Consider the following 22,485-nt stretch of genomic DNA (forward strand, 5'->3'; position numbering starts at 1 on the left):
TCATTTTTTCTTAGAGTGTACTTACTGTTGATATTTTCCGCCTAACGCAGATGATTACCCATTTATTTTTACGTTGCTTGAGGACAACTTTCTTTTTTCATATAAAATTTCTCAGCTTCAAAAATATTATGAGGTTAATTTTTGAACTCTAAATTTTGTTTTCGGAAGACAGCTTCCACGCTTTTTGCTAAGTGTTAGGTAATAATTAATGATCTGGGCTTAAATGAGACTTGCTCCTCTCTGTGAAACATGAACACGAGCTTTAACGAATTAAGCGCAATAGGAATTGAATCCTACAGATCAGAGTGCGCGTCTTATCACGGGGAAAGTATTTGTACAAATATGAAAAAAGCACACACACCGAAGTTACACTAATCCTTAGAAGTATCAAGTTATAGAGACGACTCTAACGAAAGAGCATACTCAAGATATCATGCATCAACGTGCATTTACCTCTAACAAGGTTTCCCGAGTTGTGTTTGAGCTTTTTAGATCACTGTTGGGACTGGACACGTGTTCCAGACAAGTTCTCAGGAGGCTTCCTCATAGACAAAGCCGCTAGGACGGATGTTGTTTCTTCATACATGACAGGTCTCTTCTGATTTGTAGATCACGGAGTACTCTCCTGTATAAAAGAAGTTACGCTAGTGCCAATCTTTCGCTAGCCCTTCCAACTGATACTCCTCTCAAAATTCGCTGAGTAGTGTCCTTGTGCTCTGAGATTCAGTTTATTGCTGCTCTTTTCCTTTGCACCTTCAGAAAAAGTTTTAAACTTATTTTTAGAGCCGATTGATGTTTTGATCTGTACACCTAAATGGGTATAAAAGCAGATATAATTTTATTATTTCTAATCTACTAGATACATGTCTCAAATCATACCGGAGCATATATAGGGTTCAGGTGAGGGATCCATTTTAACATATTTATGTTGACTGTTGTTCATTAAAGCCGCTATCCGTAAGTACATAAAACCTGGGGAGCTGTATGAGCGAATAACATAGTGCAACGTCGGGTAACCAAAACTGCCATTGCATTTTACTAATGGAAGTTAGGAACAAGTGACTAGATTTAGTTAAGAACTCCTGATACATTTTATAAGTGCGCGCATGAGGTATAATGATGATATTTAAGCTTGTACCCTGCAAGACACTGTTATGGCGAACACGACCTTAGTGCTTTTTCGCATTTTACGTTTGAAGAATAATGTTGGGCACAAAATATTGCCGCTTAGATTAGAGCCCCAAATAAATACTTTTCATCACAGCAGTCGTATTGTTCACAGCCTTTCGAACTTAAGAGAAAAACTGAAGAACCGGCAATCGCTTGTTGGCACTGGCGGTTTCGCGATAATATACATTGTTGGCATTCGGAACCGCCACATTTTCTCAATGATATTACAATTTGTTTGAAAAAATTTCTAACAAAGTCTATGAATTTACTTTCTTGTAGGTCACGTAGTTTACCTATCGTTGCATACAGGCAAAATAAAAATAATCTTGAAGCACATAATATAATTAGACATGTAGTATTGGCTGTACCCAAAAAATATGAACAAGTCCGGAGTACCTCAGGGATCTGTGCTTGGCCCTCTTCTCTTTCTCATTTACATTAATGACTTACCATTGAATGTAACATCTTCTATTTGTTTATTTGCAGATGATTGTGTTGTATACCGCGAAATTGTTAACAGTTCCGACATCTGTGTAAACACATGATAATTTCCAGGCGAGTTAACGATCCTCCTTCCTATATCCTTAATAATATGACTTTAGAGCGGGTTGACACTTACAAATATCTGGGCGTTCACATCACATCTAACCTCTCATGGGAATCGCATGTTAACCACGTCATTTCCAATGCCAACCGCATGCTTGGCTATCTAAAACGTAATTTTTTCCAGACTCCTTCGACTTTGAAACTCTTTTTCTATAAAACACTAGTCCGGCCAAAACTTGAGTACGCTTCTGCTGTTTGGGATCCTAACACTGAGAACCTGGTCGGCGCCTTGGAGGCTGTCCAGAATAGATCTGTGCGTTTCATTCTTTCTAATTACCATCGTACATCAAGCGTAACCTCTATGAAAAAATGCCTATCCTTGCCAGCTCTTTCTTTACGCCGAAAGTTTTATCGATTAAGTTTATTTCAGAAAATATTTTTTCACAACCCTATACTTAAGACTGAACTCCTACTGGAGCCATCCTACATATCATCACGCAATGATCACATACATAAAGTCGAAATTCCACAGTGCCACACTAATACCTACTACAGATCATTCATACCTCGTTCGTCTGCTGACTGGAATCACCTTTCCACATCCATCGCCACAATTGTTAATCCTGTTGATTTTAAAAAAGCTGTATCAATACTACTAGAAGTTGATTGTGATTTGAGTGTTCCATTAACTTGTACGTAATAATCCCACCCCCCTCTGTAATGCCTTCGGGTCCTGAGGGTACCAATAAATGAAATGAAATGAAAAGTACAAAGTCAAGCTGATTGTCCATGCTCCTGTTATATTTTTTCAGGAATGATTGTATTTTTATTTTTGTTAATTACTGGGATTCATTCGTTGTTCGCTGTCGTTGGCTGCTTGATCTTTCCTCTAGTAAGGTGAGCTCACTGTTTGTTGTTTCTTAGGTGAATATGGAAATCAGTAAAACCGTCAAAACAAAAAAGGAATGAGATCATATTTATTAAATAATATTTGTACAAAATCCCTTAAAGGGATACTAAAGCGAAACTTGAAATACACCTATTATGGTCAGAAATAGGTTCAATATGATCAATGATATTCATAAATCATAATCGCGCGTTTGTATTTTGAGCGGATGGCTATATTTTTCACCCTAATGGGCCCGATTGGGCGCGCCTTCAAAAATCGGCCGTCGGAGAGCGCGATGCGTCTTGGGATATTGGGCGCATTCGTGACGTCACTTGTGCCAGACGGGAAAGGCTACGGCGTGAATGTTGTGGTTACGAGCGTTGCCACTTGGTGGCGCGTCGACGATTTACGACCAGAACATACAGAGTGAAGTACCAGGAAATTGATACAGTGTGCACTGCTTGTGGAGAGGAGGACGAGACGGCTGAGCACTTGATACTCTACTGTAAAGGGCTTCACCCTATGCCTACCGAAGACAACATAGATTTAATAAAGTCATTGGGTTTTAGAGACAGCGAAGGGAGAGTGGATTTCAAGACTGTAGAGATTACCAAGCAAAGATTAAGTGAATGGTGGCAGAAATCGAGAGAAAACTAGGTATTTTCTTATCCACTGATGGCAAGGGGGTTTCATAACCTCACTTTCTTTGCACTGCGGAGTGAATATAGATTTCACATTTAAATATTCTAAGCTTAAATGGTAAAAAAAATGGCTAGGTTGCGTAAGCTACCGCCCGATCCAAAGGGCTCAGCCGTATTCATCCATCCATCCATCCACCTGTGACAACGTGGCCGTTTGAGATGTGCAAGAGCTGCACGCACGCTACACCACGGCAAGTCGGCAACCACGGCAGCACTGACAAAGCCAGCTCTGAGGCCGGATTCTCAAAGCGAACTCACGACGAAAAAAGTGCGTACGACAAATTGGAGAGAAAACCCGTACTCTCGAAACGAAATTGTCGTAACCTTTGCGCAGGTTACGACAGAATCCTACGACAGCTCCGTAGCTGTCTTACGCACTTTTTACGATCAAATCAACAAGGCCGACAGCGTCGCTCAGTTACTTGGTATCGGCCACCAACGGACATTTATTTTTCTACGTGCTCTTCTCGTGCGTCCCGACTTCAACCAGCAAGAAAAAAGGAAGGAGTACTTAAAACAGACCACGACGATCAAGAACGCAGGATCCACAAACACACGAGAAGAGCTAGAACGGCCACGATTCTGCCGACCGAGTGAGCTCGGCAGAATATAGTAGGCCTATCAGCAACATCGACTCGGTGCACCGTTGCTCCGGCGGTCCTTGGCCAAGACCGTCTGTCCATGACCGGCTGGCCTGCTGAATGGAATATGCCCGCGCGACCCTTGTGGACCCTTACCGGATGAGTAGTTTGATCCCTGAACTAAATTTCAGAGGTCAATATTTTCCCCTTGTCGTTTCGATCTCCTTGTTTTTCGAGACAGCGGTGACGAACGCTGTCGTCGAAAAGGGACTCTCATTGATTCTATCTCCTTGTTTTGTGTGATATAGAGCTCAAATAAACGCCATACGGATTACCTTCGCAACTCGGTATGTACACTCAGTTATTAGTATGCCATTTTTATTCTGACTCGACGCTACGTCACTGTCGAGCTATAGCAGTTCGTGGGAGCTACGCGATGTCGGTCTAACCTTTCTTTGCCGAGCGTCATGTCAGTATCGAGTTGCAATCGTAAAAGATCGGTCCAGAAGCGCTTACCGAAACGCGGTCTAACAGAGCGAATCCAGCACTTCGATCAAACGCGCGTGTCCGCTCCGACTGTGAACAGGTATTTGCGTGGCTCTTGCTGACACCCTCGTAGTTCAAACATATCCTTTTTAACGTCGGCTCGCAGCTCGCGACTCGCAGCAACTAATACCGGCCGTGCCAGAAGCATGCTCGGGTCGTGTCGTGCAAAGAGCCGCAACGAGAACGAGCTCACTGTGGCCAACTACGCTTTGGCTTTCTCCGCCAAGGCTTCGCAAACGCGTTCAGGCCTAGGCGAATTCTGCCGGCACGCCGAATTGACGCAGAACGGCGCTGCTATTATGGCACAAGTGATGTCACGAGAACTTCCCCCCCTCCACCAGATGAGAATTTGAAATCGTTTAATTATGTTTAAAATTAGTTCTCCTGTGTTTTACAGCGCAATATTTATATTTCCGAGGTGGTGCCTGTCCCTAGCCCATATTTATGCAACAAGATCGGCGCTAAAATTTCGTTTCACTATCCCTTTAAGAGTTCATTAATCCCAAAAATGCAATGCGTGGAGCTTCTTTTGCCATTTTTTTTTAAGTATATGTTTATGTATAAATACGTGTTATTTCGCCTAAAACGTTGTGGCTTTGTAGCTGGCTAGCTGAAAAAACGCTAAGGTCATAAAAACCCCGTTCGAGTTAAAATGCTATCCATTCTTAGCACAATATGTTTGACATTCTGGGATGCGTTTAACTGTTAACAAAATCATAGAGTCATTAGTAGACTTAGGTCTTCTTCAAATATTTGTGTTGTGTTTTTTGTTGTCTTTTTCATTCCTGGTATTACCATCTCAATATGTTACAGAATCATCAAAATTGAAAATGCAAGCGGTTATTTTCACTCTTCTTTTCGTCGCTGTTTCTCTTGTCCTGTAAGTTAAACGGCCTCTTTATTCTATTGGGGGCGAAGCGTCGCATATTATTGATAACGTTTAGGAAAGTGGTTTATAACCATTAAATTCTCAGAAAAACCTGTTAGTGTAATTGTATCATGTTTGGCGTGTACGTTGTCAGTAAGTAATGTAGGAAAATAAGTAACCAGCTTTTGGCTTGACTTTATGCTTGCTGCTAAACTCAATAACAATATGGGCAACGTGCGCGCCAAGGAGTGGTTTTGTGTTTGCCTTTTACGATCGACCTTAAGTTTACTGCGATAACTTTTATGATAACCATAAGGTGAACGGAAGAGTGGCTAGTTTTACGGGATTTATGCACAACAGTAACAGTTTTTATGTTCGTAAAGCGGGTCGCCCGCATTCGTGTCTTCATTTGAGACTAGGTTACTGGAACGAATGTGGCCAGTATGGGAACGTAATTAATGTTACAATCACTAGATATGAGATACTTAAAGTTAAAAGTGAACTGTAACGGTGGCATTTGACCTCTTGTTGTCAGTTTTATTTTGTGTTAAGTTAAAGTAACTGCGGAAGCAAGGACTCGGTCACTGCAGGAATTCTTCTAACAGGCACTACTTTTCATTCAGCTGAAACACGTAACCAAGAAGCACGCGCGACCTTTATGTTTAATATAATTGCAAGGCAAACAAGTTATAATAGGTTCCTAATAAAAAAAAATATAATTGAGATGCGCTTAATTTGTGATGCAACCGCTTCGAAACAAACCCGGGTACAGAGAATGCCTTCCCAAAGCAATTTTTGTATTTGGAGAGGAGACAGTTTTCAGGCTAAACAGAAATACGATTTCTATTTGAAAATTTACGTTAAAAAATGCCGATACTCCGTTTTCCTACAAGTCTGACTGCGGTCCACGCTACGATCCAATGGAAGCAATCCAGCAGCGCCAAAGAGTGCAGCGTCACGGCGCTCGTCATTTTTGTGGGTTTGCTATCAGCGGCTAAAGCAATCGCGCTCAAGATAAAGCACGGGATCACGGCGTATTTAATGTGCGTGATTGGTTTAGGCGCTGGTAGCGATCGCACAAAAATGCGATGAGCGCCGTCACGATACACCTTCAGCACTGTTTGGTAGGCCCTCCATTGGATCATAGTGTAGGCTGCAGTCGGAATGAAAGAGAAATGGAGTATACCGCACCGTTAGAGTTGCCACAATACTAAAAAAAAAAAATACATGGTCTGTTTTATACTTGCAAAACCAGGAGACGAAAAAAACAAAACAATGTAAAAGAAAAAGCAAAGCACAAACACATTCCTGTGCTGAAATTTTTTTTCTTTTCCCTTGCTTTTTTTTATCTCGGAATTTTGATAAGTATGACCGTTCATCAGCTAGCCTGCATAATTATTACCCATATTTCAACGGTCTGCTTGCCCTTGTATAGAAAAACGTTGAGATCCATTTAGTTTCTTGCATATTCTATTCGGTTCTTTCGTGAAAGGTAGTGAGTGTATTTTATGCGGTGGTACGCATTATGATCTCTTAATATATTGCGTGTCAAGGCCAAATTGTATCCACATTCTTCGATGGGATCAGTAGAGAATAACAAGAATTGACGCATTGTAGGTCTTTGCATTTTCTAGGTAAAAGCACGTAATACGAATGAATAAATCAATGGGTTAATGCGGCAGACATAGGAATTGATCTTCGTTGATTGCGTTATTTATTTATAAAATGTGGAAAACAATTTGTTGTGCACGCTCAGGGTTCGAGCCACCAGCGTCCCCAACTGCTATGGAGTGAACTGCGCAGAAGCGGCGTGCTTTTCCGATTACTGCAGTTGTGGCTCATATAGGGGTGAATGTGGATGCTGCGATGTCTGTTACAAAGTCGGAATATTTCTGCCCTTCTAATGTGGTTTGCGCTTGTGACAGAAACAGCGTCTCGGTATCGGTGGCAACTAGCATCGACATTGTTGAAAGGGTGCGAAGTGTAATCACACAATATATTCTGCCGACGGTAAAAATAAAGTTCGTGTCTTAAATAAAGTGTTTAGTATGCCAGTAATAATCATGCCACTACTGTAATTTACTTCTTTCAGATGATACCAACATAAAACAAAACAAAAAAAAAAAAAAACTAGCGAGTTTGGCACAAATTGGTGCGAACGTATACGCTTGTCAGTTTTAATGCTATGTTCATTTTTGCCTGAGGAATATTTTATGTGAGCCACATTAGCTAGCCTTTGTTTTTTCTTTTTAAAGAACAAAATTACAGAACATAATCTTTCTATTCCGCGGTGTCCGGCGGAAATAATATCGAGCAGATATATAGAATTCATTGTGCCGAATAAAAATGTCATTACAGGAATTCAATAAAGTGGGGAAACAAGAAAATAAAAATGACGGAAAGATAATGAGACAGTGATAAATTAACTGAAAGAAAAAGGGCAGAAGAGGAAAGAAAAGAGCGCGATGAAAAACTAATAATCATACAATATATAGTAAAGTATGTACGGAAGGCTACATTAGGCTACCGTGATAAAGGAGGGGTAAAACGAAAATAAATCTTCCGTCTGCTTCAATGGCCATCCGCCTGTGCCAGTATGTTTTTCGTTCTTAGAAAAGGTCGTTCCCTTATAGTGTGGCATAAAATATTCTTGCGTAGAAGCAAATGCACTTCATCGACAATATTATTTAGAAAGTAGAAAGAAATAGAATTACAAAAACATAGAACGCGAACGTGACAAGAAAGGCTCCTAAAAAAAAAAAAAGCTACGAAGAGAGAATAAGACCGGTGAATACTTATACTAATAATAAACAATATTAGCTGCAATACTTTCTAAAAGAAACTGTTACAACATGCTGTCAATCACCCGGTACGTTCTCAAGCAAAACTCACGGTGAAGGTTCCGCGTACGATACATTCGGTCGTGCATCTAAATCTGCTCTTTTTATGTTTTGGAAACACATTTCCAGGTTCTAGTAAAAAGAAGGAACGGTGTTCGTAAGTTATTGCTATACTTTTTGTGTCTTTTAGTGCCCGGGAAAAACCTGTTCTCCCTGTTTCAAGAAAGGTGACAAGAAGGATACAGGTGCAGACTGAGTGAGCCTGAGATCCATATTCACTACGGAGCCAAGGGATTCTGCACCTTGAATCGGCACAACTGACTCAGGCATCAAGTGATGCTGATCACGAGAGGAAGCCCCCAAAATGTCTTCATTTAATTTCTTTGTGTCCATTTATTTTTGCTTTCTTTACTTATTTTTTAGCAAGCAATAAAATATGAAAAGTTTCATTTTCTAATGCATAATATTTTAGTGTCAGCAAGTCCGAATCTGGAATGTAATCTCTTTGGAGAAGAGTGTGCAAACACCAATTGGACAAAAGCGCTCAATCGGCGACTGTTAGAGCAGTGATTTTTACGGGAGGTAATAATAATATAATAATAATCTATATTTCAAAATAAGTCATACAAAAAGACACTAATGACTTGCCCACGAAAGCACCATTCGGTGCTTTCATGGGCATGTTAGAAATGCATGTTAGATGAAAGGCATGTTAGAATTATGAAATGAAAGAATTAGAAATGAAACGCGTGTTAGAATTGCACGAAGACATACACCACATGGTCCGCGATTTAAAAAAAAAAAAACTTAAGTACCACTGTGCAACGATTAACGAACACTCACCAATTAGCAAAGAAGCCAAGAAAATAAAAAAAGGCCGATATAAACAGTACCTCACGTAAAACAAAAACACCTCAGGTTATGAACACCATTATTTTAATTTTGAGTATTGTGTTGGATGTTACATTCACAAAAGACTCTCGAAGTTCGTTAAATAAGAAAGGAATGTAATGATCTCTGTGTTTCTTTCCATACAATGTGTATATATGCAAATGGAGTACTTTTCCAGTACGTCTCCAATCTATACTTTTAATGGCAGTTTTGTAGGAATAACTGAAATCAAAGAAAAAAACTTGACCAATTCGAAGCTTAAAGCTTAACTAAATCACTATACATGTATAATGGTTCTCAAACATAATAAGAAAGTGGCGTGTCTTATCGTCTCAAAACATAACATCAGCGGAAAAATCTTGAAAATAAACATGATGGCAGAGGAAAAAAGTAACTATTGATCTCCTATATTTTCGATACGCTGACTAGCGACGACCTGAACGTCACTTTGAGAGTGCCAAGACCGAAATGGTAATTTTGTTGTTGCTGGGGTTCAGCGACCTTACCTGCCTTAGGTCATCTACGTGAATATAAGAAAGGCAACTGAGTTATAAAAGTTGAATAAAATCAGGTGAATTGAGATGCAGCATGTTGAAATGATACGGTTTAAAAATAATTTATATTGTTCATACCACAATGTCATGCCCAAATAGAGTAATAAATACTCGCACTCAAGTACGACAGTTCGACACAAGAAATTCACTAGGAACAAAACACAAGACAAACATTAACCATTGCAGCATAACCATTATGCATATATTCAAACCACATGCCTGTCATGATCTTAAAATCAGGTATTTTGAAACGTGATAAGTATATCCTAAGCAGACGCAGATTCAACAAATTGAATATTTATTTCATGCAGTAAGAATAAAGATTGAGGGTGACCTGGATTTAATAATGCAACCTGAAAACTTCTACAAATTATAACGGAAGTGGCCTCAGCTATCTTTTTTTTTTTTGCTCATTTCTATTTTTTTTGTAGAATGGGGATTTGTGCTAACATAAAATAAGAACAATTATATTTTTTAGAACTTAAAAGTTTTGCTATCAGAATTACTTGCATTTACATACGACCACGGCAGTAATTTAGGTGCTAGTATGGTCCCTCAAAATTTATTTAATGATGGCAATGATAATGAAAAAAAAAAAGAAAAAAAAAAGAACAGAAATGACAAAACGAAATATTTGTCGGATCTCGAAAGTGCATTTTCGTTTAATCAAATCTTTGGCGAAGTTTTAAACGTACAGTCGGAAGCAAAAGTTCGCGGGGCACGGGAGCGCGTGCCGAAATGTATCGCCGCGCCGTGCAACGGCGCTCCGCCGCATTAAAAAGCCGCGCTTTGCGCATGCGCGCCCTTCGTGCTGGCAGTCATGTCTCTTTCGCTCGTTTCTGTCCGACTCACTCCTGATAACCGGAGTCGGCGCCAGGGGCGCAAGTTGCCGTTTCGCTGGCTGTCATGCCTCGCGTCCTCTTCAGCTGCCTCAGCAGCCGCGCTAGGTAACGGAAGAAACATGATTGCGAGCACGAAAGACGCGCATGCGCAAAGCGCGTTTCCTTAATGCGGCGGCGCGCCGTCGGACGGCGTGGCGAAGCATTTCGGCACGCGCTCCCGTGCCCCGCAAACTTTTGCTCCCGACTGTACATTCATTTGCACCGCCCGTATTCGCGACTCCAGCGACCTATAGGGGGCGCTACCACCAAACAAACATGGCGACTGAGTCCAGGTCGCGTCGGCTCGGCCGGGCCGCCTGAATGGGTGGCGCATTCAATTTAACAAATTTTCTTTTGTTGAATGCCCAATTTTATGAGTATTTGAACTGAAACAGTTAAGTGTAGCCCGTGCGCATAAACTTGCCGAGCATAGTTTTGTTTTGCCGGTGTTTTTTGTTCTTTTCATGTCAAACTTTCGTTTCGGAGACTTCGATCAAAACCGAAACTATGGGCTCCGGAGAAACGGTAGTAGACTCTAATTAGTTTTGATCATCTAAGGAAAGCGGCGAGGGCTACAAAAATTGTTCCACCGAGAGTAATTCTTAGCTAACTCGCATGCCTCGGCCATGCGACTTATCTATCCGCGAAATTGAGCTTTTGTGCCTGTCCGCGTTTCAAGAAACAGCTCCAGTCGTGTGCTCGGTAAAGAACACAGGCTGCAGGAAAATTACGAAAATTAAGCAAGCGCTTCTTGAGTCAAGGAGCATGTCAACTCGCTGGCGCTTCACCAAGCAGCTGATACTCGTATTTCAATTCAGGTTTTAGTAGCAATCGAGAAGTCACTTTGACGAATATGCGGATTATGTATTATATTACGTACTATGTCCCACTAAAGCGATATGACTATATTCTTCGGGTTGAAATATGAACTTAGTTAACTAAGTATTAGGTGAACTGCTGAATAAAAGTATATTTAACAGACAGAGAGATACTACTTAAACTTAGCCATATGGTTCTAGCCGGTAAAACGGAGACGAATGCGGACAAACTGAGGAGAGTCTTCATCGGAGATTCACTCAGAGCTCTCTGCATTGAACTTGACTTCGAATCCTGAACGGATAAAATGAGTATTTTTTTGTGGCCGGTCAACCTGAGCAATGTAGACGTATATTGCTGCTGGCTTCGACAGGGTTTATAATATAAATATTGGAGGCGCGATAGATCCTAATGCCGTGACAGCTTCTAACTTTGCAAGACGCGTCCCCCACCTTTTGAAAGCAGATAATTTCCCTCGTTAATCATATGCAGCGAGCAGGTTTTCTGAATCAAGTAATTGCGAAATTAGCCCAACTCCTTCAATGTGGTCTTTTTCGGCGAAAAGCCATCAAGATGAACAGCCAACGCACCGGCCGGCGTTAGTGGTTCAAATTAACTTGAAGCTAATCGAGCACAACCAAACTCAAGGAAAGCAGCTATCGAACCTTCCCATTCACTTGACTGCAGCATTGGTGTTCCCTCCAGTGAAACACTTCGTCTGTCGACCTCAGTCCACTGTTCTACATCCTTATAAAGAAACCACTTATCAGTTACCAAGCAGTCGTCACTTGGAATGTGATTAGAGACAGACGAGAAATCAAAACGTTTTTCCGTGATTCCTCCTCATACAAGAAATCGAAAGCACGCGACCGTGTGTTGTGGAGTAAACGGGCTTTCAAACACGTGATGGAAAGAAACAATCTACCGAGGCTTCACCACACTAATGAACACTCAGGTAAACTTAAGAAATTTTCGGACCTTCGTCAAATTACATTACTGGCCCCCGCGCCGATAGAACGTGTCCGCGAAAGCCATCAGAGACGCGGCGGGCCGCGGAGCGACCTGGACCGACTGGTTCCCGGTTTTCCCGCTTGGCGGCGTCCGTTTTGCTGGAGTCGCGAATATGATGACAGTTATAACAGTGAATTTATTGATAAAATAAGCGTTGACTCCCATGGAATTAGCCAGATTGCCCAATCTCTTCCACTTTCCTGCTTAGGAAAGTGACGGTATTACTTCCAAATTACTGATGCCTAAGTTTCCATGTTTCACTGTTCTACTGCAACTATTATTGGAACAAAGTCTGGACCAGGGATTACTACCTACGAGCTCGTTACACGCTAAAGTATTCCTGTTTTTATGTCTAAAGACATTACGACCGCTAATAATTATCGCCCAATTTTCCTAACCAGCACAGCACTCCCTGTTAGCTCCTTGAACATGTTATCTACAGTCACGTCGTAAAATACCTCTGACATAAAAATTTTTGTTACCTGACCCACACGGTTTTTGCAGAGAAAGATCCTGCGAAACTTACCTGTTTTAATATCTTACCGATGTACAGTTCCCTGCAATATTAAACACCCAATGGGAGCGCGTGGCCGAGGCGGTGGCAGGCGGAGGCGCTGCGAGCGCTCCGGGCAATTCCATTCTGCTTCGAGGGGAGGACGCTCACTCGGAGCTCAGCACAAACTGATAAGTTACGCTTTAGCTGAGCCCCGAGTGAGCGTCCTCCCCTCGAAGCAAAATGAAATTGCTCGGAGCGCTCGCAGCGCCCCCCCCTCAGCCAACGCCTCGGCCACGCGCTCCCAATGGGTCTTTCATATTGAAGCGCACTGGACACTAGAACATCCATTGTCGAACATAAACTGATGATTATCATGATGATTTTAAGGCGAGACTGGAGAAGAAGGAGAAAAATTTTTTTACTGTGGAAAAAACGTAACAGAAACCGACAATGCCTCTAACTCAGCTGGTAACTTGAATCCACCACCCCCCTCATATACAGAACCACAACCGTCACGGAACTACCAAGCATCCTGTATTTCAAGGTCGCGCATACCCGCCACATGCATCACAAAAAAAACTAAGTAAAACAGCTTACAAAGCACAGCCACCTTTTAGTTTGGTCTAAGACTATCTAGACTACTTGAGGTCACACAAAAAAGAAATACAGTGCTTTTGAACCTCGACACACAGACAGTCATAAATTTGGTTTAAATGTAAAGCTTCTGAACTCCCTATCTGAAACAGTCATACCCACACAAAATTATTTTGAACGTTAACATACAGGACGGACAAGATCGAAAGAACAGGACGGACAAGATCTCGTTATTGCGCATTACAGTAACGACATTACGAAGCCCGAACGCAATTACTGTACCACCCGACGCAAATTGCTGGCCATTATCAAAGCCATTACTCATTCTCACCCTTATCTACAGGGACGGAACTTCATTATTTGTACCGACCACGCATCATTGACATGTATGCTGAGTTTCAAGACCCCTGATGGTTAGGTCGCCCGCCAGCTGGAACGCCTGCATCAATACGACTTCGATATCCAACATCGTGCCGGCTCACTTCTCACCAATGCCAATATGTCCCACTTGTCTGCTCATGCAGTGAAAAAGTGCAGTCAGTACTTAAGAATTGAAAAACACAGCTTTGATTCTCTGAACGTTCAAATGAACCTCACTTGCGACAAAGAAGCGTGAACGTCGGAAAGCCTTTCTGATGCCCAGCTTGACGACCCGGACATCAGCCGATTCGTAAGATGGAGGAGACAGAATAGCAAGCCCTCAACTCAGGAAGCGTCCAGGTTATCTCCGGCCTTCAAGAGGTACTTGGCACAATGGGACTTTGTTTCTGTGGGACAGTGTTTGTTCCTGACGCTGGGAGTCGGCTGCAGGTAACTCTGTAGTCTGGCAGCTGCAGGTGCTGCCATCAGAGCTTCGCAACCAAGTGTTTTATCAGCTGCACACTAGCCACAAAGGACGTCACTTCGGCCTGAACCACACGGTCAAAAAGATTCGTCAACGCTTCTACTGGCTGCAGTGTCATAGCGATGGAACGCAATGGTGCCGCCAATGCGACGCGTGTGACTCGGGTAAAGTCCTCACTTAAAACAACGAGCACCACTGCAAGAACATGTGACGGGTGCACCTTTCGAACGCTTTGGCATTGATGCACAGAGGTCAGTTCCTTGATTTAAGTTTGGCGACAGGTTTCAGATGGTTATTGTTCACTATTTCGCCAAGTGGCCGGATGTCATTCCCACTCCAAGCCAGACCGCCTCCGAGATCGCGAACGCTCTGTCGAAGAACTGGATTACCCAGTATGAAATTCCCCTGAGCATCCACTCGGACCAAGGCAGGAACTTGGAATCTCGAGCGTTCAAAGAAGTTCGCAAAATCTTCAGCATCACGAAGACAATAACGACGCCTCTCCAGCCGTAGTCCAACGGCTTGGTGAGTGGATGAATCGCACAATTTTACAATATTTATCCATGTTAGTAAATCATCGTCAAGCTGACTGGGACAGCATCGTATCTTTATTTATATATGCATACCGCACGGCTGCTCATGAGGTCGTTGGCAGGCTACACGCGTGCCACAATGCTCTTTGGTCATGACCTTTGCATGCCCTGTGAGGTAGTTAACCCACAGGCATCAGAACCGGCCCCAGACTCTGTGTCTTACGTAGGTGAATTGCAAACATCGAACGGATGTACGCCTTTGTTCGGCAACGTTTGGCAGGCGGTTAGATTCGCATGAAGACCCAGTACAACGCACGTGTCACAACACACCTCTTCTCGCCAAGCGACAAAGTATGGCTCTACAACCTGATTCAAAAACAAGGGCTGTCTACGAAACTACAACGCCACTCGCAAAAACCCTCCATTTTCATCAAATGACTCAGTGATGTACTCTATCGTATACTGCAGAAGTGTTGTAAGTTGGGCGAGTTAATATGATGACATGATGAACAGAACAGCGCACACAAAGACAAGGACAAGGATGTGTCCTCCATGTTCCTTTCCTCTGTCCTTGTCTTTGTGTGCGCTGTTCTGTTTATCATGCTATCGTATACGTCGCAAGGATCGATCGCGGGTCCTCGTGTTCCACCGATATCGGCTATCTTTGTACAAAGGGCTTTACTAACCCTTATTGATGCTGAAAAGAACAGGAGGGGGAAAGTGTAGCGAAGAAAAAAAAATGAAGAAGGCACGCGAAGAAAGATCTGGAGGAGATCAAGTTGGAAGCGAACGATAAAAGATGACGAGCGTTCCGTCCCGTCATTAAACAGCTTTTGGAGCAGACATCTGCTTTAATATATATATATATATATATATATATATATATATATATATATATATATATATATATATATATATATATATATATATATATATATATATATATATATACATATATATATTATACATGAATGCAAGTGAAAGCTCACGGTGAGAAACAAGAAACAATGGAAGTTTAATCAACAGTTCCGCCGTGCGACGGCTATCTAGATGTAGGCGAAATGGAACCTTCGCTGAAACAACAACGGACGGGTTTATTTCGACATATCGGCCAGAGTCCTGGGCTTCGTCAGGAATGGTCTATATATATATATATATATATATATATATATATATATATATATATATATATATATATATATATATATAGATTATACATGTAATTACATAATATACATGATATGTACATTATACAAATCACTTTCTTCGACTAATAGCCGACCTTAATATCCCGGCCAATTTTTTTTAGTTACCCTTGACGTGGCCTCCCTTTATACAAACATCCCGCCAGCTGACGGCATCAGGTCGACTGTTTCTACTTACGAATCCGTGATATTTGACAAACCAGTTGGCGCTAACACATTATCTATTTTGCTCCACCTCATACTGGAACTGAACAACTTCGGGTTTAAGGAACGTCACTATGTGCAAGTAAGTGGAACATCCATGGGTGCAAGAATAGGCCCTAACTACGCTAACCTTTTTATGGGGGTCCTGGAATCCCATTTTCTTTAAAATCAGTCCATCTTGCCAATTCTCTATAAACGCTATATAGATGATATATTTATGATATGGACCCACAAAGAGACTGAACTGCTAAATTTCGTCGATACGTTCAACGCAGCCCACCCTTCCGTTCACTTCTCCCAGTCGTACTCCAAACAGAGTATAAATTCCTGGACGTAACGGTAAAAATGAATTGAAGCAAACTAGAAACTAACCTGTACCGTAAACCTACCGACCGCCAGCAACTTCTTCACTTGAGCAGTCCTCATCCGCGACATTGTAAGACAGGTATTCCTTACAGCCAGGCACGCCGCTACAGACGCATTTGCTCAAATGAAGACGATTTTATTACAAGCACAAACACACTGCGTGAAGTATTGACGACACAGAAATATCCGGAGCCAGGAATAAACGACGCAATCCAAAAAGCTCAAAATCGAGACCGAAAGGAAACTTTTGCGCGACAGGGCACAGACGGCCCCAAATTCCGCGAGACCAATTTAGTACTCACTTTCTTTGCTAACACCCCGAACATTTATAGAATTCTTTGCAGGCATTATAACATATTAGAGCAGAGCCATCGAATGACTGAAATAGTACCCAAAGTACCGCGGGCCGTATACAGGTGAGCGAGAAATCTGGGTGACATTGTAACCTCCTCCAGATTAAGTTCCCCTAAAAGCAATGGATCCGGCCCATGTAATAAGTACCGTTAATTGCGACTCGCGGAATGTAGTATACCTACTGCATTGCGCACTCTGTAATATGCAGTATATTGGACACACAGAAACCCCGTTTCGGCTGCGCTTTAACAACCATAAGTCTCATATAAAATCCACGCCCGATCTCCATTTCTCAAAATACATGCTACTCCCTGAACATACAATTCAAAACATAACGGCTACCATGATCTAGTCAGGCTTTCAGTCTCATTACGACCGCGAGGCGCGCGAATTATATTTAATCTATAAATTCAGCACACTGTCCGCCGGAATAAATAAAAGCAGAGGCAAGCTCTCTGTCACAGCTCTCGTCCCATCTTGAGATTTTTAGGCGGGCAGGGTGTCCATGTGGTCGAGACATACATTTGCTAACAACATCTGCTTTTCTAAGCTTCCTTTACATCGTTGGCGCCAACGGCTGGACTTTCTGAGTCATTGGTCATATTTTTACGCTTCGCTCTGCGGCACCCCTTTTTGTCACGATGATCACCCCCCGTGCCTTCCGCGCGCCGCGGGAGGGACGTGACCGACGCGAAACGTGTTTCAGTTTCCCTTTGGCGTATGTGCACATGCCTCTTCAAACTTAATACACAACTTTTTTTTTGTTGTTGTTGCGGTTTGACGTTTTTTTTTTTTATTAGCGACTTCTCCCTGCAACTTGCCTATTGTGGGATTTGTTTTGATATGTGTTTTCACATGTGGCGTTGTCTCCTCATTTTCCTTACTTTACTCTTGTGCCTCCACTGATGTCTTCGCCAATGAAATTTTACTGTGTGACGAACCTCTGACTACGCGGGTCCTCCCGGAGAAACGGTTGGGAAATAAAGTTTTAAAGTTTTAAGCTCTAAGTTTCCAAGTTCTTTTCTGGCGACGTGTTTATCTACCTAAGTTTTTTCCTGCGTTCAAGTTTCTACTTTTTCCTCTCTCTCTCTCTCTCTCTCTATATATATATATATATATATATATTTATATATTTATATGGCTTCTTATTTGTCACATGTTGACCTTGTATATATATATATATATATATATATATATATAAGGTGCGCGGACACAGCAACCGTAAGGATGATAAAAATAGAATTCTTATTTAATGGCGAAAAAAGTCACGCAAGAAAAAGGGGTGAAGTGCCGAAAAAAAGTTGTATTTGTTTACAAGAATAATGAAGGCTGGGCACAAGGACGCTAGTTACGCGGAAAGAACCTGAGAAAGGACGGAATAAAAGTCAAGGAACTTACAAAAATTAATTGTTAAATGGAAAATAGAATAAAAAATTAAGAATAAAAATAAGTAAGGGGCCTAACGTCCATCGACGCTTCGGCAGTGGCACTGCCTTCTTCAGGACGGAGCCCACATGGCGTAGTGGATTAGTTTTATAAAAGATTAGGGGGAGGGTTTGTTGACGCGAAAGTTCGAAGGGATTTGTAGGGAAAGGGAAGCAGGGAGGGAACGCGTTCAATTTTGTCGCGATGAGGGAGGCGTCGACGAACGTCAGGCCCCTTTCTTATTTTATTCTTGATTATTTATTCTATTTTCCGTTTAACACTTTATTTTTGTAAGTTCTTGTGTTTTAACTTTGACCTTTATTCCGCCCTTTTTCAAGCTTTTCTTCCCGCGTAGCTGGCGTTCTTGTGCCTAGCCTTCATTAATCTTGTAAAATAATACAACTTTTTTCGGCACTTCACCCCCCTTTTTTTTTTTTGCTTGAATTAAACATTTTTTTTTTGCTCGTCATTAAATTAGAATTTTATTCTATCATCCTACGGCTCCTGTGTGTCCGGGTATCTTACTTTTGCCTATATAACAACCGAAGCATTTGTAAACATTCGCCACATGATGTGCATATTATATATATATATATATATATATATATATATGGAATAAAGATGCATTGAAACACTTCCAATTTAGTTTAATCTCGTTGGAGAGTATAAAGGGTCGAGCGAATTGCAAATTGTGCGACACATCCACGTTTACATGAATGCGAATTAGTCGCACCGAATCCAGTTGTCCCATTCATTGCTGCCATGTAAACGGCATAATGATGTAAGGAAGTGTATCATATTCAAGTCGCGAGACAGAGATGGATCGAGACAGCGAATGCGAATTCATTCAGCCCGTGTAAACGGATCGCCTCGCATTTTGGTACTCGGAGGATTATGGAAATGCGCTCGCTGCGGGCGCGAGTGAGCAGCTGAGAACATGGCGGCGGTGAACCTTGTCGGCGCCGCAGAGAGCGGTCCCGTGTGGTCGCCCGCAGTTTTCTCCCGAGAAGAAACGCGAGCCTTTATTGCTATCATAAGTGAAGCGGGATATAGCTGAGCAGCTCGGTGAGGGCGGCCCCGTCCAAGCCTTGCGAAGTACGACTTGCGCGTCCAAGGGAGTTTCTAAAGGCTTCGGCGCAAGCACAAACAACGCCGAGAGCTCCGAGGACTGCATGGTAGCGCAGAGCGAGCAGCTCCTACCACGGTGCTGTTTCCGGCTGCGCCGGAGCCTTTCGGCCTCGGGGTCTATTTCCCTGCATATCCGCAAATTATACGCGGATATCCGTAGATATTCGCAGTAAACTGGCGGATGCGGATAAAAATTGGACGGATTTAGGCGGATTGTGGATCGGATGCGGATGTCAGATGCTGCGCATGCGTGTATCCGCGGGTACGGATCTAAATTTTTGCTCGGTGGCATTCAGTCCGTCGACTGACGTTTCATCTACAGATCGTTTCGTCGACATGCGACGTCTGATCGAAAGGCTTCCCGTGTTCGTTTCATTGAAAAACCTGAGACATTTCGTCGCACATCACCCTGCTATTTTCGTAACGAACTTTTTGCGCCTCGCCTGGATTACAAGGGGGGGGGGGGGGGCATGGTTTGGTTAAGCATGCCTTAGTGAATCGCGCGCTAGCTTTTAGCGGCTTAGTGAAGAAATGCGCTGTCGACAAGGCGTCGCAGGGGCATGTGCCCACAAAACGTACAGCGTCGACGAACCGTGTGTCCATGAAATGTATGTCCGTGAAAAGTTGTCCACGAAATGTATTTCCACAAAGCGCGTTTCGAAGAAACTATATAAATCCTAAGAAAGGTCTTATTTTTACTGAAGATCGCTTCAGTTAGTGCATTTGATCTGGTCAAAAATGCTATCTATAGAAAAAGAAAAAGTAAAGAATGCAGGGCATCAATCGTCCCGAGAAAGCTAGTTCTTTGGCAGGAAAAGAGCGGAAAACTTTCTCCGGGCAAAGAAAACCTCATACGAACAAGTCACAAGAAAGCATAAGAAACCTACCCTCTCCGCAGAAGGTTTATGGTCATGATACCAAAAACAAAAGAAGTGTTTCGACAGCGAGCACGACCCTATGGCGCCACGGTTTGCAAGTTTCGGAATCAGCAGCGCACGCACATAGGCAGCCCTTAAATTGCCTGTTTCTTTTTTGTATGCCTAGAGTTCTAGCCAAAAAAGTCTGGTAGCTCATATTCGCCCGGTTACGACGCCAGGGCGCCAGCAATGCCAGCGGCTGCCGCGCGCAACCTCCGTAACCGCCCCAAGCAAAAAGAAAAAAAAAAAGTTATTTTTTTTTAATATATATACTTGGGCGCCTGCAGGCCGCGATCTTTTTCGAAAAACACGTTAGTCGATCCGATCAGGCCTTGGACTCTGACTTAGCGGCGCATCTGCCCGCTCGCTGATACGAAAAACCGTGAGACTCAAGGCGGCCGCATACGCTCGGTAATATCACAGAAAGGATTTCGTCTTCCTACCACTGCTTCTCCTCCTCTCTCTCCAAACGTTTTTATTTTTATTTTTTTATGATCTTTTCTTTCTCAGGCGTTTAGAATTCAAGGGAGAGTTAAGGGGCCACAGGCGAAAGTTTCCGATTCCGCGTGCGGCGGGGAAAACGCGGTCGGCGTGATTTCCGCTGATTTTGCTAGTCTAAATGTAATCGTAACCTCTGGTGGTTAGTAAGAACATCGACATGGATCCACATTTTGCGGATGCGCTTCGGATACGGATACAAAGTATGCGGATTGGGTTCGGATGCGAATACGAAGTCTGCGGATGCGGATCGGATGCCGATACTCAAACTGTTATCCGAGCAGGGCTCTATCTATTTGGTTCGGTCGCGGTCGGCGAGGTTTGGAGAGGCGAAGCGCGGTGGCGTCCTCAGAGCGTTTGGAAACGATGTCGCTCGCCAAGGCGTTGCGCACACACGTCGCCTCTGGTCCAGAGTGGCCCGGAAGCCCGACCTGGAGCCCATAACGCTTGGATTTTGATGTTTCCTCCGTCTCGTAACTTCTTGCACCGAACCGAAGGCAGCAGGCGCGATCTTTACGCTCGCAAAAAAGCATCGAAAGGCCTTCAGGTGCAATGCACAGGAAAAAGTGGTCACCTGATGCGGCGGGTGCCGAAACGCAGCTTTCACTTTGAGCTTTGCCACGGCGTGGTGCCACCTTCGCGTAGTGCTTGCTGCGCATTCATGTAAATGTTGACGCGTCGGTTTCATTCAAAGACGATTGGAGTCGGTGCGCTGAAGCCGCATTCATGGAAACGCGGCTACAGTTAGCGTGAAGAATAACGCGACACTTATCCGCTTTATAGTCAAACGGGGAATCGAGCAGTGCCTGAATGATTACCGCCCAATCTAATATAATAATAATAGCAAACAATAATATCCCTCATTTTCTAACAGAACCCAATGCTGTGGGAGAAAGTGGAAAAATAAATAAAGAAACCGATGATTGCTTGTTCCTACTATACAGTCACTGACAGCTCACCAATCTCTGAGTGTGGCGAATCGCAAGCACCTAACTGTATCACCCCACAGCCAATGAGACTGCGGATGAAAAAAAACTACAAGGAAGAAATAAGGGTGGACATATTTAGTCACGCCCCGCGTTTCTTAAGCCGTCAGTGATATATAGCGACTGGCCCCTTAAATAAACGGAGGGTGTGGCCGATTAAGTGCGCCTGTTGTGATTTAGAGCATCTAATCTGTCATTTGATGATCATCTGTTGTGCCACTAAACAATAAAAATAAGAAATAAAAAAAACGCAAGAAACGTGAACAAAATAAGGAGAATAAAGATAAAATAAAAGAAAAGAATAAACAATAAAGGAGAATAAGGCCCTGCGTTCCCGAAACTGTTTGTGACACATAACAGTGTTGTGCTTTGCCCAACGTTCAAACCTACTGGAGGGAAGAACTGATCCCGAGCGCTTCCGCATCAGCACACACAGACGATAAAGTTACGAACAAAAATAGTTATATGTGTTCTGTTGTTTCTGTTTAAAAGAGGGATTATGTTTTTGTTTTTTTCGAGCGTATAGAACCTTGGCTCTTATTTCACGGTGTTGCGTTACTGTTTTGATTAGATACGTGCCCTGGAAGAGCAAGGCGAAGGCAACCGGACACTCAGAGGAGCACCAATCAGTGCCCTTCTAA

Source organism: Ixodes scapularis, unplaced genomic scaffold (genome assembly GCF_016920785.2).
Source record: "Ixodes scapularis isolate PalLabHiFi unplaced genomic scaffold, ASM1692078v2 PGA_scaffold0__279_contigs__length_252992795, whole genome shotgun sequence".
NCBI classification, from domain to species: domain Eukaryota; kingdom Metazoa; phylum Arthropoda; class Arachnida; order Ixodida; family Ixodidae; genus Ixodes; species Ixodes scapularis.